Source organism: Clinocottus analis, unplaced genomic scaffold, assembly GCF_023055335.1.
Source record: "Clinocottus analis isolate CAN_PGR_092001 unplaced genomic scaffold, fCliAna1.0.p SCAF_3, whole genome shotgun sequence".
NCBI classification, from domain to species: Eukaryota; Metazoa; Chordata; class Actinopteri; order Perciformes; family Cottidae; genus Clinocottus; species Clinocottus analis.
The window spans coordinates 16,984,548-17,000,339 of record NW_027176042.1 but is presented as its reverse complement, the minus strand read 5'-3'; the positions used below and the strand labels follow the sequence as shown (position 1 = coordinate 17,000,339).

The following is a 15,792-nucleotide window of genomic DNA, read 5'->3' as shown; positions in this document are numbered from 1 at the left end:
AACTATATTCAACATTAACATTTTAGTTAATATTATTAAAAACTTACAGAAACATTGCATACAATAGTCCACCTTCTCTGTCACTCTCTCTAACACACACACACACACACACACACACACACACACACACACACACACACACACACACACACACACAACAAAGAACAAAGATAGCAGTAATCATATCTAAAACAAGGTTAAGCCTATTTAAATACATATTTTGCTGTAATCCATATTTGTTGGCATTTAGCCTTTCACAAACAAATCTTTTTTTTCTTCCACTTGAAAACACACCCGTATTAACGGGTCAGTCTGGCAGACAATATAACAGCTCAAACTACAAACTAACTTTTCAGTCAATTTATTGCTTTTTTTCTCAAGAAAAGCAGCATGATGGTCATAATAATTAGCTAATAGTTATGTGAGGGTCTCAATATCCTTTGTTTTGATATTTATTTAACAAGAAAATTATGTCATTACTACTTAAGTACTTAAAAAAAGGTACAAAAGCATTGCAACAAAAGAGAATATAAACCACAATAGAACCTCTATTGTCCTTTTTTTGTTGGGAAGACTATTGTATTCAACTGAGAAAGAACTATATTCAATCATATTGGCTGTATCTATTCATACGCGTGTGCCAGTCTTTTTATAAACTTTGTGTAATTGTCCAGCTTACAGACATGCAAGACTGATTAATCCTCTGCCACAGTTTAATCCTCACACCTCACCTCAACCAGGCATTAATTTCCCCTGGAAATGGGGGAATAAGAACTGAATCTATGGCTATTTAGGAGGGAGTCTATGTGTCGAGAGGGAAAGGAGATAAATGAAAAAGAGAAAAACGAGGAAGCTGGCGTAAATTAATGGCTTTGGACACCCCAGCTTTTCTCGTCTGTAATTCACTGAATACCCAACCAGCTGAACAGATTTCAGAAGCAGGCAGCTTTGTTAGACTATCAGTACAACAATGTGGGTGTGTGCGTGTGTGTGTGTGGTTTTTTATTTTTTAAATTAGCTCTGCTCCCAGGGGTCAGCCAATCATGAACAAAGACCACCGTTAGCAAGGTGATGGGTTCCCCCTGCAGGAATTGGGGTACTTAAAAAAGGCTTCCATTAAAACCTACTCTACAAAAACCTTGTGGATCTTCACATTACTACATTATTAAGAGCTCATTGTTGTAATTATATCATATATCAAAATGGTTTATTTGCTATTGAGCATTTGTCAAATGAAGTAGAATAAAATCAATATTTTTTTCATTGACTGTTATTTATTGTTAGATTGTTTTCATATGTGACCAATCCACACACTAAGGCTTGGTTGCACCAACATGGATTAAATTAATCCTGAGTTAATCTATGGTTAGTAAATCTAGTTTAAAACTGGTTTATAATTAATCAGAGCTGTGTTGTACATTTTCATTTTAAACCTGAGTTAAACTAGTTTAAACAAGGGTTAAAACAGCGTTAGTTTATGTTTGAAATGTAAACAAATAGCTAACAAACTCTGTCACTTTAGCCAGCTAGCTAGCTATTATGGCACGTCAAAGACGGTCAAACCTTTCAACATTTGAAAAGATGTTGCTGACCGAGTTAATGAAGGAGTTTGGGGTAACAATTGTATAACAAGAGTACAAGAGTATAAGAGGACTGACAGCAGTACATTAGAGAAGAAGGAGAGGAACTGATTCCGGTTAACTGAGCGCTTCAATGGCTCTACCAGTATCAAAGAGAGGAGGGGCGCAACTGAAAGCCTATTGGAAAAACCTCAAGGCTAAAACTAAAAAAGATGCGGCAGAAGAGAGGCATAGTCAATTTCAAACCGGCGGAGCAGGAGAAGTGATGGCACAGCAAAATTCTTCTTACTTCCATGCTTGATTGCTGGTCCAACCTTCCCATTGAGGTATATGACAGACTCCTTTGTGAATCTATACCGCTGTGAAAACACGCTGTTGTCATGAAATTCAATTGGGTTTAACCTATCTCTAATTTTCCTGCGAGGAACTCGTTCCTCAAACCCCATCCAGCGAAGGTATGCAGCCATGTTGTCAATAAAACGGAGATAACCTCCAGGGGTGGTTCAAATATAAATGCTAATCCAGGTGTAGACTAGGTTTAAAATGACTGGTGCAGCAGATTTGATTTTACTCTAGATTTAAATGGAGATTAAACAGAGATTGTCAAAGATTTACCCAGGATTCATTGTAAACTAAGGTTAAAATAGGTTTAAAGTTTGGTGCAACTGGATTAAAAGACAAACCTGGTTTAAAAGTAGTTTAAGAGTTAATCTTGTTGGTGCAACCCAGCCTTAGTTTTTTTAAAATCTACATTTGTATTAGGTATAAAAAAGAGAAGAGAAAGCAAAGGAATATGCATTCTAATTTGAATGTCTGGTGTAAGTAGAGAGCTAGCTAATTAAATCACACCTTCCGTGTGCAACCTTAAATGTGTTCTTTGTCGAGAGTCAATTCCCGACATGAGGAGGAGGATAAGTAAAAGCCCTTTTTGACCTGGATGTCTCAACAGTGAGTCTTAGTTCTCCACCCCCACATACAATTACCTCTCTCCAGACTCTTTACAACCTTCTAAAACCCTGGTGTTTGCACTTGTTGTTAGGTGTTAAGAATGGACCATGCGGTCATTCATTAATATTTCAGCACTACCAGTGCTGAGGCATCAGCCTCTTTTCACAGTTTCTGCGCTGCCATTCAGTCTGTGAACATTTTGTTCAGTTTTAACGTGCAACATACTGGCAAAATATATTGAAATAGTCTCACTGAAAGTAAGGATTAGCCAATATTGCAGTGTCACTGCAATATTGAAATCTGCCCATGAAATCTGAGTGCTAAAATGGCCCGAGCAAACATGTGAAACATTTTATCTCAATTTATTTACAGTCTGAGTGAGTGTCATACTGATAGTAGATAAGTAAGAATTAATGCTTGACTAAATCTAATCTTTAAAGCAAAAGAAAACATGCATTTAGTGGTTAAAGTAATTACATTTTTAATTTGCCATGGTAGACTTCAGCTATTATCCTTTAATACCCAAATTGAATAAAGGATATATTGTTGTCATATCATCAATTTATTGCACATGCTATCGTCAAGATTTTTGTAAAGACACACATTGTTTAAATAGTTAATGTAAAAAAACAACAACTCTTAAACCCCTGTTTATCTTTTGGAGCACCTTTGCTGCATTAGTTTGCATATTAATGTCAAAAGAATCCCAAGACTACTGAGACTACATATTGCTTTTTAAATACTGAGTTTCTGTCCACACCAATTTTGTTATTAATGCAACAGATGACCTGCATATATTTATCGTTTTTAAGCTTAATCAATTAACTCATTAGAGGGGATTTCGCAATGTCACAAAGTGGTTATTAGATTGTTTTAGAGCCTTCAGTTTTGCATTTTGGTTGTCGCTATCTCGAGTTCTTTTGGAGACAGATGTGACCCTATCTGCATTGCTACTTCTGATTTTACTTCCTGATTGACAAGTCGACATGGGACTGACTTGTCAATCACAAAGTAACCATGTCCTAGAGCATACACTAAAATCTGGCTTACTCTAAATGGGACCATCATTTACAAAATGAACATCAGACTGTATTGAAGAAGACTTGGAACTAGTGATAGCTCATAATTTGGAAAATGTTTACCGAGGTAATAAATAACGTAAGAAGTAAGGTCGCTTGACCAAAGACTTCTTTAGAATCAGTTCTCTTTTTGTAACCAGTGGAGTCGCCCCCCCCCCCCCCCCCCCGTTGGCTATTAGAAATAAGGGAGATTTAAGGCACTTCTTGGCTTCACTTTTCAGACCCAGAGGCGACATCAACTTCTTTTTCTCAGTACAGTTTTTGGCTTGAAGGGGTATAGCCGCTGTAGGATAAGGTGTCTCTGTCATTGTGTAACGCCCCCTTCTCCTTTGCCTACCCTTGCCTCTGGGTTCGGTATGCGGGAAGCTTAGCTCAAGAGAATTTGAGTTCATCTCAACTGCCAGACAATCTTCCTGTCTGCTGGCTCTGTCTGTGTGTACGTGGGTGTAGGTGTCTGAGTTTTTGTAGAGCTATCAGGTTTGTGTGTGTGTTTCCATTAGTCTTATGGCTTATGACTGTCATTGGGGAGATGAAGCTCTCTATGAATCTTGGAACAAGGACTGAGAGAAGAGAAAAGGGACAGAGCAGTGTAGACAGAGGAGGATGAGGCCCTCATTGAACTGTATTGCCTGTCCCGCTGGTTGTGATTGTATCAATGACAGTAAGATTGGCCACAAATGAAATACCCAGAATATTTGCTAATTTTCTAATCGCGTTTCAAAACATTGTGGAGACAAAGGTGTCTTTTATGAATTTGTAAGTATGGTGGTTTATAATTGTGTAGCTCTTTCCGTAAGTGATTCTCAAATATGCATATTTGTTTCTTTTATGATGGTCAATATCTTTGGGTTTTGGACTGTTCAAGACGTCACCACAGCCTCTGGGATACTGTGATGGACACCCTTTTATAATATTTTAATGACTAATCATTTGAATGAGAAAATAACTGGTGGATTAATCTATCATGGAAATGATCATGAGTTGCTGCAATAACCTGAAAGTGGATTGGTGGTATCAATGAAGGGTATTATTACTGTTCAATGCTTGTACTGAGGATTTTGCCTACTTTTAACTACTTAATTATCATTCCCAATAAATGTATACATAACATGTATGTGTGTCTATGTATGTATGTGTGTGTGTGTGCGCGCACTAGGGCTGTCAAAATTTGTCAAAAATGACGTTCGAATATTCGCTTTAAAAAAACACGTAGATTCGAATATATATATTGTCACCTCGTTGTGGCTGCGGCGGGGGTTGCCAGATTCACGATAGTTATCCTCCAAAATACTTTTTTTACATTTTTTTTTTTTACATTTGAATATTAATTTTCATATTCGAAATTCGGTTTTGAACAAATATTCCAATATATATTCAAATTTTGAATATTTGTTGACAGCCCTAGTGCGCACGTGCGCACAAGGGCTTAACTGCACGTGGATGTGTGCGCACGTGTATGTGTACGTGTGTGTGTACACGTGTGCATGCACGTGTCTGTGCATGCACATGTATGTGTAATTGTGTGCGTGGGTGTGTGTGTACGCACGTGTATGTGTACACATGTGTATGCACGTGCACACACGTGTACGCAGGTGTACACAGGCAAACCTGTCTCCTACAAATTACGTTCCCCCAGAACTAAACTGCATCTTCAATTACGTTGACTATAGAATCGTATTTTCAGCCTGATTACGTCGGTGTTTGACGTATTACAAATGCATCTGTGATCAACGTATTACAAATACGTTGATTATACGCATTTGCTTATACACGCATTTAAGTTTTATTGTTTATTACAAATACGTTTATAATTGTGTACTTGTGTTATTGTTTTCTTGCTTTCTCGCTGGATTTAAGCATATTTGAATTTCTAAACTTTGCAGAGAAAAAGAAAAGGGCGGTGTGAAGCCGGTAACGGGGCCGGTCTGAAGACCCGTTGGCCGCGGGCGTGAGGTTGATGATGTGCCGGTAACGGCCCGGCGGAGGAAAAGAAAAGGGCGGTGTGAAGCCGGTAACGGGGCCGGTCTGAAGACCGCTTGCCCGAAGGTGCCGGTAACGGCCCGCGTCCCCGCCGGGTACGGGACGGTAACAGCCCCCATCGCGCCGGGTCCGGTCTTCTCTGAGTCGGGTTGTCAGCTGCAGCTGACACTGACGTGAAACATATTCAAACGAGCGGAAAGAGCTCCGGGACACAACATCCGGTTTTCAAAGCAGTGACTGATATGGATGTGTTCGGAACATTTCTGACCACATCCAAACATCTTAACTGTACTGGTCGTACATAAATGTTTTAATATGTTAAACACAAGCATACTGTACAGTTAAGATGTTTGGTTGGTTGTCTTGTTTATATTTTGTTTCAGCTTTTTTTTTTGGTTCAGCTGCTCTCGGTAGATGAAGCGGATGGCAGACTTAAATATTTTGTTAATCGTGAGTTTTAGGATGGGAGCGGAGATTTGGGACGTTTCTATCTTTGATCCGAACTGGTTTTTTCCCACAGCTTAAAAATAGCTTTGTTCATGTTCTCTCTGTGCTGTTTTTTTCATGTGGTTTGAAACCAAATACTTTTGCATATTAATGAGAGTGGAAATCTTTCCTGCTGAAGTTAGGGCTACATATCTAATTACTAGGACTATACAAAAAACTGGCATTAAAGTAATTATTATTACTATAACTTACAGAAACATGCAATAGCCCATTAGCTTTCACTGCTGACGTAAGGAGCAGGGGATGGACCCAAACAGAAAAGCTGATGCAAAGAAAATACAAAAATAACCAAAAATTGCTTGCAAGCCTCGAATCCAAAAAAACACATAATATAATGGTAAATGCTCTGGTGGATGGATAGGGGTAGAGGCTGGTTTCTGACATATTCAGAACCCAAGATAAGATACATTACACAGTATCCTGGTTTCTATTATAATACTCCAGGTAGCGTTACCTCGTTTCTAAAATAAGGATGCTCCAAAAACTAGAATATAACCCGGGTACTATTGCTCATTCAAATCTACTCTACTCTATCTACTTTTGCAAATTGCAGAGATTGCAGATTGTCAATGTGTGGGTCACTTGGCATTTGTCTTGATTTGTCAATAGAGTCCAAATCAACATGAAAGAAAATGATCAGATGTTGCAAATGGCAGCTTGCATGTTGCACATCAGATGAAACAGGCCCCGGACTCTTCGAACACAGTTGTAGAATTGGCTTTCACTCTTCATTACTGTCAGAGGCTATTGCTTCAAGGAAGTACAGACATGCGGTGTGTGAGTAATATATTAGATAAGAGGGAGTATTCGTGATGGTGACCTCTCATAGAGAAAGGTCGGAGACCTTTGCGAGACATCTCATTGACCGCACAAAGTCACTGAGTGTATGGTTATATTTCATTACAGCACTCAGGAGATGATCTACGGCTTCCACAATTAATAAGGCTAATAGTTATTGGCTGGTGGCTTGTGACTAGGATGTGATTGACCTCAGGTAAACATGACACTTTATGGGTTAACAGATTCCTTCTGTAAGGAAATGGAGCTTTTATGGGAAGAAGTACTTTTTTAGAGATAAAGACACAGAGGATGAGGAGCCTTACACTAATGTGTCTAGCTGTCATTTAATTAAGATGAATGACACAAATTTAGCTTTAGCTAAATATGTGTGATTGTGTTTTCTTTAGTGCGTAGGTGTGCCTGCAGCGTCTACTTGGAATAGACTTACCTGCAAGATTTTGGGTGGGGTGAAGCTAACTTTCATATCACTGAGACGAGTGCTATAGTTTAATTGCACTCCACATGAGGTGTGGTATTGCACCTTTTTTTTGCACTTCAGTGTCTCTCAGAACATCTGAGTTCACAAAATGTCTATTTTTATTTTGAACCGAGAACTGCAAGAACAAGGACAATTTTACAAGTGACGTCAAAACGGAAATCCAAATGAGGGGAATGTCGTGCTGTGTTGTGATTCATGACATGTGAGTGGAGCAAGATGGGGGTTTTGTATGGGTGGTCTTGGCTTTGCAGGACAGGTAACCCCAGCTCCGACTGCGTGTGATGTTATTGTCCTCTTGTGCACTTTCTCCAAGGTTTTGGTGCACTGCAGCCCTGAATTCTCTCAGACGTGCTGCATTGATATTCAGGGCCTGTTTCTGATCCCCATCACTGCTCTCTCTCTCTCTCTCTCTCTCTCTCTCTCTCTCTCTCTCTCTCTCTCTCTCTCTCTCTCTCTCTCTCTCCTCTATCTCCCTCATTCAGAAAATCTCTCGGTTGTCTTTTCCCATCAAATATTAATGATCCTAATAGATGTTCTTAAAAACCTATATTTTCTACACCCTGCCAAATGCTTCCTCAAAAAATGACATTATTATATATGAACTTAGTACAACATCATCCTGTTAACTCAATGATAAAAAGGACTATATAGGCCTGCCAACTACTTCCATACCATTATGGTATGTTCCACCTGTCTTCACCTGCATTACTGTAGCCACTGGGGTGTTGCTTCGATGGATAATATTATTTTTTTCAATTTTTCCTAAATGAATTGTGAGTCAAATGTATACCTTAGATGTGAAAAAAGTATGCCTTTTTTAAGACCAATTCACCAACACACACACACACACACACACACACACACACACACACACACACACATATATATATATATATACAGTATTTATCTGCACACATAAAAAAAAAAAACATAAAATCAACAGTGGGCCAGCTAGTGAGCTGGCTGAAGGGCTTCTCTGTAGTAAAAGTCCAGTCCAAGACATGGTGTCTCAGGTAAATCCTTGCCAAATTAGAATCTGAGTATCCCATTTTTTTCTCCTTTTTCCAAACTTTATGCTGAACGCTTCAGTTACTCACAACTTGTCAGATAACCAGGGATGTTCTCCTTCTCAAGTGTAACAATCGTGTAAGATCGTTCTACTGTACAGCATGCAAACGCTTAGACCTTTACAATACTGTAGGTATGTCAGCACATGCTGGATGTGCACAGCTCAGCTCTCTTTAACCTGTATTTATTCTGGTGGGAATAACCTAAAGCGTGAGGGGAAAGTTGCTAGGGATGCTGATGCTGTCCAACATCTGATATTTACATAATACACCTGTGACACCGCAGGGGTAGAGAAAGAAAGAAACAGAAAAATAGACCCTGACAAAACAGAGAGACGTTAAAAAAAAAAAGATGTGGGATAGTGAAGTGACAGCAACATGACACAAGGCTGTTATCCTCTCCTGTCGTGGCTGGCTTGCAGGATAGCCAGATGACTTGCTGGGGCAGAGCAGGTGTGTGCGTGTTTGTGTGTGTGTTTGTGTGTGTGTGTGTGTGTGTGTATGAGCCAGACACCTGCACAGGCACACAAAAGCATGATGTCCCGCAGCCCGCATGTCCACTTGGATGAGATGTACGCAAGTTTGCATGTGTGATATGGGAATCCCGATCTGCAGAACACAAGAACGAGCCTGACAAAGATCCATGTCCTTGAAAGTTACCCTCCCCTCCTCCCCCTCTTCCCTCTTCTCGATCTCAGTTTTTTTGCATATATGCCCGCTCCTTCTTTGCCTCAACATCTTTCACTCTAGTTTCTCCCTCTACTCTTTGTTGTTACATTGTTGTTGACATTTCGGACCTCTCTTTCTGTCCCTCCATGTCTTGCTGCTTTCACTTTTCTTGCTCCAGTGGGTAGTCTTCTACATCATTTATCTATTATTTCTATTTCCCTCTGTCCCTTGTCCCCTTTATTTCTCTCCATCTCTCTTCTTTCACCAGTCATTTTTGAAACGAGGTTGCGTGCTTGTCTACAGTGGACCTCCTGCTCTGCTCTGAGGGCAAAATGTCACAGGTAGTAAATAAGAGAGAAGCACGGAAAGAGAGAGAGAGAGAGATGTTAAGAATATCTGTCGTATCTGCTCCCTTCTTTCTTTTCTCTCTCCATGCTTCCAACCTTTTTATCTCTCTCCATCTCCATCAACCCATCCATTCCTTTATCTTTCCATCTATCTATCTCGATCCCTCTATCCAGTGAGGGAAAGGCTTTGTCAAGTGAAGAGCAACCTCCTTGCTATGCAGCACTGTTCACACACACCGGGACACACACATACACACACACGCCCACCCCCTGCCGCCTGCCGACATGGTACAGGCTGTGCATTGAGACAGCCCCAGCTGAGGCAGTAGCAGTGAGTGTGCAGCTTAGCGAGTCTCCCCACACACACGCACACCTACACTCACTCACTCACTCACTCACACACACATACACACACACACACACACACACACACACATACTGCACAGAGCCGTGGTCGTTAGTCCGCTGCTGCATGTGCCGTTGCAATATCGTTTTAAGGTGGGAGGATTTTCACGTCACGTTGACGGTGGTGATAACCTTGCTGCCATGTAAGTATGCACTGTGCTTGTGTGAATAACTGAACAGCTTATCGGGTGGCTAGTTTTGTTAGTTGCTTTTGATTCTGTCGGTGTGTAAATCATCTGCATGGCGGGAGGCTGAGATTATTAATCTGTACACGTTGTTCCATGCACGTCTGCGGTTTGTGGGTGTGCAGAAAATGGATAATATTTTAGCCGTGAATCAGGAAGCAAGGAAGTTAGGATGCAGGTGCTCTATTAGAGCGATGAGGATGCTCTATTGTAGAAATATTTTTTCTGCAGAATGGATTCATATCTGGAGATGTTTCATCTCTCTCTCTCTCTCTCTCTCTCTCTCTCTCTCTCTCTCTCTCTCTCTCTCTCTTTCTCTCTTTCTCTCTCTATATATATATATAAAAAATAATAATGTGCTGTATGTATGTTGTGTTGGTCCATGATCTGTCAAACTATTTTTTTTTGGAGAAATCAAATCCCCATGTCTCATTCTTCTCTCAATGGATATGTTTTATCACACACTTCCTCACTCAGTCAGGCCATCTGTTGGCTGCATGCGCTCTGCAGTCTCTTCTCTGTCACACTTACTGACTGGTTGTGTCATAGCAGCAGGCTTCGCTGCCGTAACTAATCATGTGTGTTTGCCGGCTAGCTGTCTTCACTGCATTAGCTAACTGACTATTTGGCATGGTGAATTAATAGGGAACATTATCACCTCTCCTACTTGATCTGTCGGGTGCTGTTGTTCTGGACGGCTGACTCTGTGGCTGATTACAGTCGGTGGCCAATGAATTGGTAATTTCACCGGCCTGTTAGTTGAATATTTTCTTGCTTATCTGATCAACTGACTGATCATCACAGCAACTGACAGACAGGGTCGCAGGCTTGCTGTATGGTTGGCTGACTTGTCAGTCATTTCAGTAGACATCCAGTTAGTCAGGGTGCACCAAAGAAAAGAAAAAGACCATCCAGAGAAGCGTCAGTACAGCTCGGCAGTCAATCATACAACCATTCAGCCATTTGCCTAGCCACCAAGTCGTTCAGTCATTCATGCATTCATTCATCATTCAGTCATTTAGTCAGCCACACTGTTAGAAGGGCTGTCATAGGTAATTGATTGTGCTTTTGTTGGGACTGAGGTGACTCGGTGACCCCGACAATCAGCTTGGCTTGCACCAAAGCAGCCAGACAGCTCAGAGGCAATGTGTCAGTCCTCTTTCTGTCCCCTTCGTCGTTTATTCTCATTCATTTTGACCAGTTGAAAAAAAAAAATACTGGTGATGAGACATTAATGAATATAGGGTAGCACAAAGACTGAAAATAGAGGCGAGAAGGAAAATTTTGAAAAAAAGATTAATGCACTCGCTGCCTCATTGTCCTATAAAACTCCATGCCCTTAAACCCAATTTGAGATATTTAAAGTACATCTTTGATGAGGTTATAGAATAGGTGTAGCACAGCAAACTACTCTTTTTAAATGTAATGGTTAGATATATACAGACCTACATATATTTAAAGTAATGTAAGCATGTAAACTTATACCAGTTCTTTACTTTCAGTTGGGAAATAACAAGCTTCCCTCTTCCATGCAAATGCATAGACACAAAAAATGTACGTTTTTTTTTATAGTATTTGTTTTCATGATTTAGTAGATGTGTACAAGAAAAAGAAAACTGCCTGGAGAGAAAATCCTTACCTTGCTCCGCTCTGTCATATCTCATGTAGTCAGGAGAGAATCTGTTAGCGTCGCAGTGCATTCAATTTTGCTGTGTCATCATCACCTCTGTGTAGCATAGCGACAAACACATGCAGACTTGACCGGTCAGTCTCTCCAAAAAAACAGACAACTTAATAGTATACATGATCCAAGTACAGCTGCAGTAATTATTAATTTCTTCTTGTCTTGTTTGTAATACGACGTATCAGGAAATTATTATAAAGTGACATTATAAATAACTCATTTAGATTTTGTAAGCTTGTCTACCGGTGGAAGAGGAGATCAAAGAAAAGGAGAGGTAAGAGGGGAAGTATAGAACACAACTAACACGTAGAAGGCTGTCAAGCTGGATAGTTTATATTCAATTCCTAAATGAATTGCAATGAGGTGGATGTACATTTTTCAGTAAAGAACTGATGGTTGAAGAACAGTGTTCAGATTCTGTACCGATTATAAAGCTCTTTTAGGAAAATTTGATATTTTGGATTATGTAAATACAATGAATGACAATTGATTTGTCTAAAATGTAAAAACAAAAGTAGGTTATTCTGGGATTTGAGAGAGAGAGATGCACCCCGAGATGGGTTTGAAAGACAGGGTTTAAGCTACTGCAGGCAGCCTCTTGATGCTGACACCCAAATGCCGTTTTTTTTTATTCATCTTATCCAGATAAAATAAGTTTCAGTCACCTATTATGTGATAATCTCGTGTGTGTGTGTGTGTGTTTGTGATTCAGTCAGATACAGTGATTCATGGCTATTCCTAACCTTACAGTCATATTTTTGGTGTGCTCTCTGCTGATTGGTTGAAGAGTATTTAAAACAAGTATGTGGACTTTAACACACTGCACACTGCTCAGTCCTATATGCTTGAGTTGCTGCTAGAGTTGGGTTGCTGGCAAATTGACAAATCAGTCCAAAATGACTGATTAGTCCACTATAAGGAGGCCACCTTCACATAAATAGATATACACAAATGCATATGTATATATGACAACAAAAAGAAACGGATAAACATTTGGAATTTGTGGGGTTGGCAATGTAAAAAAAATGTCAAATTTGAGCAGCAATAAATATAATTGAAGAAATATAATAATGAGAAACACATTTATGTATATTAAATTGTTTATGAGATTAAGGGGAGTGTTGAAGTTGCGAATTTAACCTCCATTGCTGTCAGCCACAGTGTCTTTTTTTATATTACCACTGGGGGCACCATGTCAGGAATTTTCAAATCTTATAAGTGTTGATCACAATACATGTTGCAGTGTAATTGTTTGCTTTTGGCTCTACTAGCATTAGCTATTGCTTCACTCTCTCTCCTTTCTTCACTTTTCAAATCAAATAAGGAGCAGGGAGCAGTAGCAAAGCGATAAATCCAATTAAAGCAGTGATGACATTTTATAGCCACACTTGTGCTGCCATAATACAGGTGCGATATACTGTGCCCATCTCGAGGCTTAAAATAAAATGTCATGCTGTGAAATGGCAGTTCAAACACACTGTACGCATACCGTTAGACCGGTGAGTTTTCCCCCCTGCACAATGACACAGCACTCCAGGTATTCAGTTGGTAATGGCCTTTATTTGCACCAGCTCTAACAAACCGTCTGGCGGCGGTCACCCCGGTCTCTCCCACCATCTTTCCTACTGCTCTTTATAGTGCGGAAAAACAATCAGCATCAGCTGAGGCCAATTAGGCCTCATCCCTGTCACCTGTCTCCTTAGCCACTCATCCACAACCCCTCTGCAGCTGAGCCTAACCACACCCCCGCCACTGCATACCTCCACCCCACTGCCCCCTCCCTTCCCTCCCTCGCGCATCAGTCTGCAGAGTAAAGGGAAGAGAGAAGTTAGGTGTGTGAAGGAGTGGCTCCCCACAGAGAGCCTGTTTTACCTCCCCAAACGCCAACTGACACTGCTTTGTCCACTGGATTGGATCTGAGGCACCTTTTCGGGTCAGATCAGTCCAGGGGCTGGTCAGAACCGCAAAGCTCGGGATGAAGCGCCTGAAAAAATCCCAGAAACTGCCTCACCTGTGGTCTTGTGAACCTGGGGCCGCACATGCCTGTCGCCCAAGTGGTACCCCAGATACCGTACCTCCCTCCGTCCACCTGCACACTTCCCCGGGTTGGCGGTGAGCCCAGTCTGCCTCAGGGACTCCAGCACCCGGCCCACCTGCTGCACATGCTCGGTCCAGGTGGTGCTGTGAATGATTACATCATCCAAGTTGGCGGCAGCATAGGCAGCGTGCGGACGCAGCCCCCGGTCCATGAGGCGTTGGAATGTAGCTGGGGCACCGAACAACCCAGAGGGAAGCGTGGTGAATTGGTACAAACCAAACGGAGTGGAGAAGGCCGTCTTTTCCTCGGACTCTGGCAACAGAGGAATCTGCCAGTAGCCCCTCGGTCAAATCCACCGTCGTGAAGAAACGCTCACTGCCCAGTCGGTCCAGGAGCTCGTCGATCCAGGGCATTGTGTGCGCATCGGAACGTGACACATCATTCACCCTGCGATAGTCCACACAGAACCGTATAGACCCATCCTTCTGGGATGGGTCTATATGTGGAATGGGGCTAGGCCAGGCACTGTAGGACTCTTCTATTACCCCCATCTGCAGCACTGCAGCTAATTTCCTCTGAACCACTTTTCTTTTGTGTTCAGGTAACCTGTAGGGTCGTAACCACACCGTCACGCACGGAGGAATCTCAATCTGGTGCATGATGAGCTTTGTGAATCCTGGCAGGAGAGAGAACACATCAGCAAACTGCTCTTGCATCTGGGCAAAGTCTGTTCTCTGGGTCCCAGAGAGATGATCTTCACAAAGAAACAGACTCCGCCTCCCTCCATGCGTTTAGGAGGTTGAGATGGTAGGTCTGTGTAGCTCCGCCCCTGTCAGAACTCACCACTTCATAGTCGACATCCCACACTCACTGTGTGACCACATTGGGCCCTTGCCACTTGGCGACTCGTAAAGTTCTCTCAGTGTACGTGACATGAACGAGGTGCCCTGGTCAGTCAAAAAGTCTAACCACACCGTTGCCACCACACATTTATGTTTCACGTTTGCAATGTTTAGGTATTTCTTTAGAATTCAGTGGTTAAGATTTTTGCACTTGGGATGTAATTGGCAAACGCAAGTCTATTTTACAGTTTCTTATCTTTATCTTATGTGCGAGGCTAGAATCAAAGAACTATTGTTACTCACTCATTCTTTCTTTCTCTCCTCTCCTCCTCATTCTGTCGTTGGTCCCCTTCTAGCACATTTAATGTGCTGAATTTAATTAGATTAATAATTCCCTCTTGATTTCTACAGGCTCATCTGGAGCAAGGAGAGGGCAACAGCGGTCTTTTTTTCTTTCTCCCTTCCAATGACCTTGCAGCAAGAAGTTAATGTGTTTGTTTGTTTGTGTGTGTGCGTGAATAGGAACATGCACACGGCATGCACATGAGTATTAGAAAGCACAAAGTGTATGATCACGCCTCTAAATGAATATAAATGCATGCACGTATGACTGGGTAAAATGCCTGATTTAATATTTAGCCGGTATCTGTAGCTGAAGAACATCATCTAAAAAGACAAGTAAGTTTGGCTGTCTTTCAGTCTTCAGAATGTCTAACTTATTATTTTGATGATTAATTAACACATACAAACTGTTTGTCACATTGTAATATGCTTATTCAGTTCTGTGTTGAATCATCTGAAAAAAACAACAACATCGTACAGCTAGTTTTAATTCTGAACAGAAATGGGATAAATGTGTTCTGATGGACTAAAACAGCCAATGATAAATCTTTTGTACCTCTCTCTTTTGTTCCATTAACAGTGAGAGAGACATGCTCTACTGCGCACACACTGCGGCCAATATTACACAATTTCAGTTCTTTCTTATCTCTCTGTAGACTGCTGAATTCAAAGCTGGAATAATATTCTTAACATTATGAACAAAACTCTCTCTATTTGTTGTCTATCTTTCTGGGCCATATGCCTGTTGGCCTATTTTTTTTTAGTTAAACCTGGAACACCAGCATCACTTCCTTTCGTCATGTGTCTAAACCAAAGGTGTAACAATGGCACAGATGCATC

The 15,792-nt window shown here is 41.1% G+C and overlaps 1 protein-coding gene across 15 annotated transcripts in view; it reads left to right on the top strand.

Moving 5' to 3' along the window:
• atp2b2 (ATPase plasma membrane Ca2+ transporting 2) overlaps positions 1-15,792 on the top strand; it is a 113,547-nt gene that overhangs the window by 25,360 nt on the left and 72,395 nt on the right. For 2 of the 15 annotated variants that reach the window (XM_068594146.1, XM_068594142.1), the window contains exon 1: positions 9,782-10,004. The exons of the other annotated variants lie outside the window; for them this stretch is intronic. The gene's annotated coding sequence lies outside the window, so the exon portion shown is untranslated. Of the gene's footprint in view, positions 1-9,781; positions 10,005-15,792 lie in introns of those variants that run through there. 15 annotated transcript variants of the gene reach the window in all.